At 37.2% G+C, this 11,124-nt stretch overlaps 1 pseudogene; it reads left to right on the top strand.

Moving 5' to 3' along the window:
* The first annotated feature begins 10,217 nt into the window (after nucleotides 1–10,217).
* LOC149177983 (cullin-1 pseudogene) lies at nucleotides 10,218–10,991 on the top strand (annotated as a pseudogene).
* The last annotated feature ends 133 nt before the right edge of the window (nucleotides 10,992–11,124 follow it).

Genomic DNA, 11,124 nt, shown 5'->3' on the forward strand with positions numbered 1-11,124 from the left:
GGAAAAAGTATGGATTGAAAAATACTCTTTTAGTAGATTTGACTAGTTGTCTTGAGCATTTACATATATGTAACCTTCAAATATAGGAATATTGAAATTAACTTGTAACTTAAAGTGGGTGGCACCTTCAAAGTGGCCACTTGATGAAGAGTTGTTTCCTATGAACATCCTTTGAAGGATCTAGGAAAAATTATCCATCATCTCATTCCTTTATCGCTTGATGTTTTTTTGAGAAAAAAATTAATAAGATATTCTTCTACCTTGTCTTTATTTACTTCCACCATGGGAGGTCATCAGGGTCGATGAGGACGATCTTGTAAGGGCTCAAATAATTCAAGTCCAAACTCCTTATATCCTAACATCGCGTGGGACAATGATAGAAAAATAGAGAGAGAAGACCACTCTAATACCACGAATCCAGGTCTATGAAGGGAACATAATTAAATATAGATTACTAACCCAAAATACAGAGACATAGTGAAACTTGGCTTCGATTAAAAAAATGTTGAAAATTGTGTACAAGTAGAATGAAAGCAAACCAACTCAAATAGTGGTAGCTTATGCATGAGAAGATATGTTATGGTTGTTAGAGTCCTATAGTCATAGTGATCAAAATTACTCTTTTCACTGTTGTTAGAGTCTTAGGTCAAATTATAATATTTTCAAATTAAATTTGACATGTCTCTTGATTGTCAAATGGTTTTAAGTCATTTTCAAGGTGTCATTGCTACTCCCTCCACTTATTCAAGGTCACAAATCATCCATCATGGTCACTGTCATCATTTCCTGTTATAAGTCATCAATTGAGTTAGTTGGTCATCATTTAGGTCATGGTCTAGAATATGCATATGATGTTCATCATTATCTCAGTCATCATTCTGAAAAAGGGAGTCTTGTCATCCATTATGGTCATTAAAAAGTTTCATCATGGGAGTTAGAAATTAGGAAAATAAAGCATTTCAAAGAGAATCAAAGTACATCTACATCACATGGAGATGTAACACTTCCTATTGAAGAATCATAGCTTCTAGTACCAATCACATCATCAGCCACTACTTCAAAGTACACATGAGGTCATCATTCCACTATGAGCCAAAAATTGATTTTCTAGTTATAAATGAGCATCAAGACATTTCAAAATATTATTGTATCCTTTCAAAAATCTCCAGAGCTCCTTTCTACCACTTTGACATTTGCCATAGCCATCAGAGATTCAGAATTTTTTACCACTGCCCTTTTTCATTTGCTCGTTGTGTTTCTGGAGAAAAGGTTGCGTTTTTCACTTGGAGATATCAAAAGGAGGAAGAACAGGTTCAGTTTTAATTTCAAGTGCTTCAGAGGTTCTTTAAACAGGTAAACCAAACTTCACCAACCTTCTTTGCAGTCTTTTTCCTCAGAAATCAACTGAAAAATCCTCCCCTAGGGTTTTTGCTGCGTTTTTTCCTTTCATGGTCTACAGCTTCATTCAAAAGTGAAAACCTTTGTTTCTATGTTCATATATGTTTCATTACCTTCATTAAACATTCCCCACCATTCCCCTTACTAAAATTCTCTCATTTCACCATTTTCCCAAGAAAACCTAGCTTTCTGCTGTGTTTTTTCCCTAAGTCTATAATCTAATCTTTTCACCCCTTTTTTTGAGAAAATCCACCTCCATTATCTTCCTAACATCTATCCCTACCCCCATAATTTTTTCAGAATTTTTCCTACCTCCTTTTCCCCTCATTCCCTTCCCCCAAGTTGTTGCACTTTTCACTCTGTTTTGCTAATCAGACCCTATTCCCTTTCCTTGTTTGAAACTAGGGTTTTCTATTAAAGTGAAGCCAAAAAACATGGTGAAGACCAGTGATAGGAAGAAGTATAAGGGAGGTGAGATCTCCAGGTATGAGCCAACTCATATGCAAGAGATACTCATTAAATTTCATTAGAAAGTCATTTGAGCAAGCAGGTTGCCTAGGGTTTTGTCAAAGAGTGCAAGAGGTGGGCTATCATCATGATTTAACTAGCCTTTTTTCCATTAAATTCAAGAAGGATCAGGCCACTATAGCAGGGGTCAATTTTCCAGTGTCAAAAGAGATCATAGCTCAAGAAACAACCATTCCTAATCAAGGTGAAATCTGGTTCAAAGGAATGGACTTGGATCTAGAGCACTACAAAATGTTTTTGAAGCCACAGTACAAGGATTCTCCTTCACACATGTTTCCTAGCAGGAAGTTGTTAGATAAGTACAACCCTTTAATGAAGACCATCCAGAAGTACTTCACTTGTGAAGGCAGGTTTAGCAGGCTTTACCAATATCACATCAGGTTACTAATGCACTTCACCTCTAAGAAGCCTCTAAATTTACCTAACTATCTTTTCAAAAGTTTGGTGAAGATGACAGAAAAGGTGTAGTCTAAAGGAAAAGATCATCAAGCTAGCCTCTTTCATCATGCCCTAGTGAAAATGATAATCCTCCACCAGCTAGCAAGAATCAACATGTCATGGGAAAGTTTCTTGGAGGCAGCTGCTCTCTTACCTATTTCCAACAAGTCAAAAAGTCAAAATACTCCTTCATCATCTTCCAGACCACAGGGAGCTGAATCATCAAGCAGACCATCAGTAACAAAATCTCAGTCCAAAGAAGATATCTCAAAGTCAGACAAAAAAGGTAAGAAATTGGTTTTTTCTCCTGAGCCAGAAAAAGAGATGCCTAGATCTAAACCTAAAACTAGGTTTGAGGCAAAAAGACTATCTAAGGAGATTGTTAGTGAAGAAGTAGTTCAGGCTGAAACCATGAAAGAGAAATCACCTATGAGCAGAGATGATTCACCCTTGCAAAATGAAGAAGAGGTACCTCCAGAAATTGAAATGGCTAACCTAGGAGAACAACATAGGAATAAGACAACAGATGATATCATCAAAGAGAAATATGCACATATTAGAGAACTGAAGGATGACCTAGCCAAAGCCAATTTCATGGTGGCTTTCCTACAATGGGAGAATAGATAGTTGAAACACACTCTAATGCAGCAGAACAAGTCATAGGAAGACCCTCCATCAGCAAGAAAAGCAGGTGTTTTGACAACAGAAGATAAAGGGAAAACAATCATTGATGTAGAGCAGCTGAAAGAGAAGGACATCCAAATACAACCTAGGAGACCTAAGACAAGGGAAATGGCTAGAAAAGAGCAAAATGTAGAAGATCTATCTCCTCCTCAAGCCCAAAATGCCACAGATGACATCATAGGTGCTGAAATTGAGAAAGACAAAGAATATTGGCTTGGGAGAGTGAATGACCACTTGGAGAAGCTACTGCACAAAGAAAACAGGGATACCAAACTTCAAAGAAATCTAGCAAGACACTATTATGCTAGGAACATGGTCTGCAAAGCTAGGGTGAAAATAATGAAGAGGAAACTCAAAAAGACACTGAGGAGATTCAAAAAGAGGGATAGCCTAAACCTATTGGCTGATGCATCACTGGTGGTGTGAAGGCAAGACATAAAAGAAAAGAAGAATGGAAACACAGTTTTGAAGTTTTGAAATTTTGAAAAAGCTATCCTACAGAAACACAGCAACAGTTTGTTGCGCTTTTCCTTAGAAGGTAAGAAATCAAATTTTAAAGCATGTATGGATATCTCATGGCATAAGGTAAGCAGAAAATAACCTAAGAAAACTTTTGGAGTGATAAATTTATAGAAAAAGATCAAAAAGTGCCTTTTTGACACCTCACTGCCCCCTTTCTAGCACTGTCGTTGCGCTTCTGGATAGTTACTTTTGGAATAAATTTTCCAAAGGTTAAACAACTATTTTTACATGGTTTAAAGGCTCAAAGGTGTAGTAGACATATCAAGGTTTCCTCACAAGTCATCAACAACATCCAAAACTTCATCCAAGCCATCAAATTTTCAAGCTTTTCAGTTACTCCACTTTTGATGAGGCTCATCATTGGGTAAAATATATGGACCTTAATACACCTCCAAGATTACTAAAATCAACTCTTATCATAATTCCTTACATGTTTTAATTATATTTTTCTTAATGAGATGAGTAAAATTAAGATGTTATGTCTAGTTGTCTAATGTGCATTGATTGAAGTTATTTGGGAGCAAATTATGGAAAATTATGGCTAATTATGGTGTAGGAACTCGAATGAGACAAGAAGGAGAGATTATAGGAGATGGATCTTCCTCATTAAATCCTCACTCATTTGAATATCCCTCAATCAAATAAGACCAGCTCGAAGTTGCAGGCAGCTGAGTCATGAGGATCATTTGCAGCCGAGCCAATGATAGCTAAGAACCAATTTATGTTCAGATTGGGAGCCAAGCCTCCCTAGATTTAAGGAATTTGTTGGAAACTTCAGTTGTATAGATAAGGAGGCCTAGAGCCTCATTAGGATTCAGAATTTTTATGTAAGATAACTAAGCGCTTTCGAGTAGAAGAATTGTGACAAAACACTGTTATGTATTCTTTGATATCTTAATGAAAATGAGCATTCCCTTGATCCAACACTGAGTTGACTCAGAGGGCTGAAGCTCTTGGGTTAGGGCCCAACCCTAGCAGAAGAGGTTCCTCTTAGTGTACTTGTATGCTTAGGTTATTTTATAGATTACTTGTTGAATTGATTTTGGCATTGTTACATTACAAGTATTGGTTAATTTGATTAATTTGCTTCCATTTGTGTATAGCTTTAACAATAGCTTTAGAGAGATAAAGAAATACCAAAAAGGTTGATAACAGGTTGATCTTGCCTCATTCTTCCCTTCAGGGACCATGGTTGGAGGAAAAACCCTCATTCAGCCCCAAAAGACAAAATTATGGTTTCTTATGAAATTTAGGGTTTTTCTACTAACTAGGTCAACATCTTTCAGTTTTCAAAGATAGGTTGCAATTGTCATTTATGATATCTTTAGCTTTGTCTTAGATTTCATGGTGTTTTCACAATAGGCTGCAAGCATTTCCATGCATGAACTAGGCAAATAAATGATGAAATTTTTCTTTCCTATGTTGATGTAAACCTCTCTTGTTTTGACTTGATTTAAGGGAAATGCCAACAATGATGTCTATATTGTAGGAGTTTCAATAGTGCAGGAAGACCTCATATCAGTAGCCTCAGCCTAACCTTACCCATCCATGATCGCCAAAAGCCACTAAGTCCATAATCTAAGTTATCATTTCACAAGGACAACTTGCCATGCTTGTTGAGCAAATCCAACCATCATACAACTTTGGTTTGAGTTCTGAGGGAGTCCTAACCACTTCCTTGCCTTATTCCTTCCATCACTCACCTTCTCTAAGCCCCATACCACTATAAAAATCACTCCTTATGCCTTCGACCTATTCCTTTAGGAAAATAGGGGATCCTGTAGGCGAATTAGGACATCCTGTAAATGTCCTGTAGGACGATCTATAGTGGCCTGTTTTGAGCCCAGTTTGTGAGAAATGCATCATGAAAGATAGGATAAGACCCCTGCTTTCCTCCCAAGCCATCTGAACCACCAAAATTAATGAGCCTCATCATTGGGTAATTATATAGGCCTTAGTTCACCTCCTAGCTTAGTCAAACCAAATTTTCTCACAACTTATTACATGTTTTTGATTATGTTTTGTTTATGAGATGAGTTAGAGTTGGATATTATGCCTAGTGGACTAATATGCATTGAATGTGGGACTGAAGGAGAAAATCAAGGAATTTTGGCAAAGAATAAAGTTAAAAATCGAATGGGACAAGGGAGAGGGATTGTAAGAGGTAAATCCTCCTCATTTACTTTTCCCCCATTCGAATATTCCTCCATTTATCACACCAGCTTGGAGTGCAAGTAGCCAAGTCATGAGGGTTAGAAGGTAGCCAAGCCAGTGAGAGACAAAGAGCTAGTTTATCTCAAGTTTGGGAGCTGAGCCTCCCTAATTTTAAGGAAGTCATTGGGGACTTCAGTTATATAAGTAGAGAGGCATAAAGCCTCATTAGTATTTTAATTTGGTTGTAAAACTCTAAGTTATTTTCGAGCTCTAGACTTGTGAAAGTTTTATTGATGTAATTTTTTGTTTTGGTAATAAGAATGGGTTTCGTTTTGAGCCAACACTAAGTTAACTCAGAGGGTTGAAGATCTTGGGTTAGGGCCCAACCTTAGTAGCCGAGGCTCCTCTTTCTTGTATCTGTATGTTTACATTAGTCTCATAGCTTCATTTTTAATTTGCCTTTAAATGTATTTTCATTACAAGTAGTGTAGATTGGATTGGTTGTTTATTAGTTTGCTTCCATTTGTTCCTTACCTCAGTAGCAGGTTAGCAGGGATAAGAGGAGTACCACAAGGATATTAGTAGGTGTCTTGGCCTCATTTCCTCCCTTTGGGATCATGATTTGAGGAAGGAGCCCTTACAGCCCCAAAAGCAATGATTTCTATTTCTTGCATGAGCTTTAGAGTTTACTGTATTTAAGTTAGCATTTGATCAGTATTGCAAAGTAGGATTTCATTGCCATATTAGTTCATTAATTCTGCTTTTCTAGCTTACGAGAATGCTTCTTGTTCACATAGATTTTTGGAAATTAGACATGTTTTATGTAGAGCACATGCTTCAGGAGTAGACAAAGAATTCATAGCTATAAATCACCTTCCACTTCATCCACCATAGTCATTCCTTTTTTTCACCATTTCCTTCACTAGTTTTCATCATTTTACAGAGAAATTCTTCCAAGCACATTGAGAAAATCAAACCATCTTCTATCCTTACTGTTGACTTCTAAGTGATCCTAGACATTTCCTCATTTCATTCCACCCATCTACCACGTTCCGTAAGCCTTCCATCACCTCCAACACCTTCCATTTTTCTCTTAGCTGTATCCTGTAGGTTTACAGGGAATCTTGTAGGTTTCTAGTACATCCTATAGGTTTTCTTGAAATGGCCCATTTTGAGACTGAACTGAGGGAAAACCTCTAGGAAGTCACACCTTCCAACCATCTCCTAACCCTTCCATCCATCCTCCATCATCCTTAATTCACCTGCGACATCACCAAAAGAAATAAGTTTGCATACTTGATTTTACATGAAAAGACAAAAAGACAAAAAAAAGTTATTTCAATCCCTTTACTTGCACATTAGTGATGTTTGATGCTTTTTACTTCCATGATTAGATAATAGCATTTGGTTCATGTTAATTTAGAATTATTGCAAATCATAATTTCTTGGTAGTTAATTAGGAAATGGTGTGATTTAGCATTGAATTTCGGTCTTTTTAATTATTGTAGTAAAGTAGACCCCCCTTAAAGTAGATTTCCCTTTATTCCATCAAAAAACCAAGATTCTTCTGACTCCATAGAAGTCTGGCTTGAAAACCCCCAGCGGTATCTCGCTAGCTGAACTGTGACAAAAGGTAGAATTATCACTTTTACTTGTGTATACAACACTGTCACCTCCAATTTTGTACGAACCTAGGGTTGATAAAGTAAAGCTGGTAGCCTAGGATTTGCAACATTCTTACTGCAATACTAGTGCTCATCAACAACCATCTCTCTCCACACCTAACCCACCTGCCATACAATCAAGAAGAATTAACATTCATGTTTCACAAAAAATACAAAAAGAAAAAGGTTGTTATGCGTATTCATCTGCACAACAGTTGAGTGTTTGATTAGAATAGCTTGCATGCTGAGGTTAGTTAGGATTTCACATGTGTTAGCTTAGAATTCTTCTGAAGCAAGGTATCTTAACAAATAGCTAGATGAGTTGTGTGTTTTAAGCATCTATTTCACTCTTTCTTTACTGTAGTAGGTAGCATTTCAATTATGTCAATTAGGGTAAAATTCTCCTTTCTCAATTGGAAATAAAGCTTCTTCTAAATCAATAGAAGGTTGGTTTGAGAACCCCTAGTGGTCTATCAGCCAACTCAGTAGTGACAAAAGAGTGGAACCATTGCATCTACTTGTGTATACAGCACTGTCACCTCCAAGTTTTTGCGAACCCCGGGTTGATGAAGTATGGATGAAGTAAAGTTGGTAGCCCCAGGAGTTGCAACATTCTTGCTGCAATACTGGTGCTCATTAGCTTTTGCAACACTTGCTGCACTTCTATGTATGAGAAATTTTTACTGCATGTAAAAGGTTAAATGTGAAATTGGTTAATGTAAATAGTAAATTAGAAGCATGGTAAATGTAAATATGCTATGGTATGGTTAAAAATGACATTGGACATTCTTTTAGAGATAGGGTCAATCAATTAGCAAAAAGGAGAAATTTGTTTCTAATTCTCCTAGGATTTGGCAAAGATAAGATAGGTTCATGAATCAGTTGCTATGGATTAGGATTCGACCCCTTAGAGGGGAAATATTGTTTGTCTTCTATATGTACTCAGAAACAAGTCTAAGAAAGGGTTGGATACTAGAGGTAGATACATTTTGGAACTGGTGTACTTGATTTTTGGCAGAATTAATATACAGTTGCAGCTATTTTTCTGGGATTCATGTGTTTTGGTCAATGACATTGTTTTCTTCAGTTATTCTTATGCATTTGATTGTTAGATGTTTCTAACAGCTATCCATATTTCTTCTCATGTTAATCTCTTAAGTGTTAAACATAATTCATTGCCAGAAATGCTCTGTTTTGTTTGAGATCTTCATTTAAGTGTTTTAATCTTCCAAACAACTAAATTCATGCATGTATGCTCACTTAGTTCCTTCTATCTGATTTCCTCATCACCATACTACTATGACAGATCCATTTTTGTCTCTGATTACATCTATCTTGCCTCATTAAATGACTGCAACTGATCTTTTGACCTATTTGGCTCTAGTTCTTAAACCTAGTGCTTCATATCCAACAAACACTAAATCAAAAACCTATTGTGCAAATATATAAGATAAAACCCTAATAATTCCAACCATATTTTGGTTTATTTTAGAGAGCCCTCTCTAATTTGGTAGGGCTAGCTGCCAAGTCAAAAGTTTGGTTTGTGGTTACCTCTTTGGTTTCTTTTCTCAACCTTGGGAAACTATGGAGCGCTAACAATGGCTACATGCCTTCATTAATTATATTAAAATGAGGCTTGAAGTTATTTTTTATCATGAAGAATCAATAACAAAACCCTAAACATAAAAAAGCATAACCCTAAGAGATGAAGCGCCAAAAGCATATCGGTCTTAATGGGGTAAGTTAGAATGCCAAATACCCAGGGTCATAACTTTGGCATATGATCTATGTTTGGCATGCATGACAACCCATTGGAAAGGTCTATCTGAGAATTACAATTTCTAACTATCGATCGAAAGTTATAACTATCCTCAACTTGTTTCCACAAAAAATGTTGCTGAGGGACTCAAAACAACTTCAGTTGTTTAGGACCCGAAAAATGAAAAAAATAGGAAACTATCCTACAAAATAGGAAACTGTGTTGTGAGCCTAGTGGAAGAGGTGGGTGGCCAATGATACCCACCTTGAATAGTCCCCCCCCCCCCCCTTATGAAGGAATGGTATCCTTTTCATTAAGTGCCTCCATTAGATGGGAAAACTTGTATTGAACTTGGTCTGGCCTAGTTAGATCCTCTATTAGATATTTCTCTTAAGTTGTGTGTCTGATATGATCAATTCAAGCTTATTCAATGCAAACTCAGTTAATCTTTGTCAATGTCAGATTCTGTACGATTTCTGATGTGTCCAATAATGATGGATAGTGTTATCACTGAAAAGTCTGTTGTAAAAATTTTTTAGCCTAGCTTAAAGACAGGGTGTTTTCGCAGCGCATAAATCCGTTAGCAGTTTCGCAGCGCCACCTGTTTTAGTGATTTCGTAGCGAAAAACACCGACCTTGCACTGGCTGCGCTACGAAATTGGGAAATGACAGATATTTAAGGTGAATTGATGGAAACACTGCAGGAAACGAGGTTTGTCAAGTTGTTATATAACCACATACAATACCTGTCACCATGATATTGAAATAGGGCAGGGATGGCGTTATGAAAGATATTTCAAATTCCAAGAAAAGGTTGCGCCTGAGGGGAGCTGAAGATGTAATTCTTGGACAGTATGAGGGCTATACAGAAGATACCAACAGAGGAGGAAATCATCCTATAACTCTGAGGGACAATTACAGGTTATGGGCAGAAATGAGTTCTCTGCGGTCTGAGTTTTCACTATATATGTGAAGTTGTAATAGCAACACCTGGCCATCTGCTTGACTGTCTTGAAAGAAAATATGCTGTCCTGAATCAATGCAACTATGTTGTTCTGGTCAAGGAAAGAATGTTTCGTTATGTGCGCTTCAATAATTTATCCGTTCAAAACTATGAAGAATATCTTAATGAGAACCCACTTGCGCATCCCGGAATAGATTTGACTGTGACAGTTTTGACAACTGGATTTTGGCCAAGTTACAAGTCATTTGATCTTAATCTACCTGCTGAGATGGTTAAATGTGTTGAGGTGTTCAAAGAGCTTTATCAAACAAAAACTAAACATCGGAAGCTTACATGGATATATTCTTTGGGAACCTGTAATATTATTGGGAAGTTTGATCCTAAGCCAATGGAACTTATTGTGACAACTCATCAGGCATCTGCACTTTTGCTGTTCAATGCGTCAGAGAGGCTAAGTTACTCTGAAATCAAGTCTTAGTTGAATTGAACCGATGAAGATAATGTCAGATCGCTGCACTCCCTTGCATGCGCAAAATACAAAATCCTCAATAAAAAAACCAAACACAAAAACTGTGGCGCAAACAGATTATTTGAATTCAACGCAAAATTCACCGACAAAATGAGGAGAATAAAGATTCCTTTTCCACCGGTGGATGAGAAGAAAAAAGTTATTGAGGATGTAGATAAAGCTCAGCGTTATGCTATTGATGCATCAATTGTAAGAATCATGAAGAGCCGAAAAGTTTTATCTCACCAGCAGTTAGTGACGGAGTGCGTTGAGCAGCTGGAACAGATGTTCGAGCCTGATTTCAAGGCAATCAAGAAGGGCCGAAATGTGGCTTATGAAATGGACTTTCTGCATACCATCAGAGCAGGGTAGTAAGCACGTGGCATTTTAAATTAGGCTTGGGTTGGGTTTGAATGTTCCGAGGAGAACATGATATGCAAACTGGTATCTACAGGTTGCCATTGACAGGGTGAGGGCGCTGGATCGTTAAGCTGGTAATGGGCAG

This window comes from Pinus tabuliformis, chromosome 4_1 (genome assembly GCF_031772625.1).
Source record: "Pinus tabuliformis cultivar Carrire ecotype Pingquan chromosome 4_1, CPIR1, whole genome shotgun sequence".
Taxonomy (NCBI): Eukaryota; Viridiplantae; Streptophyta; class Pinopsida; order Pinales; family Pinaceae; genus Pinus; species Pinus tabuliformis.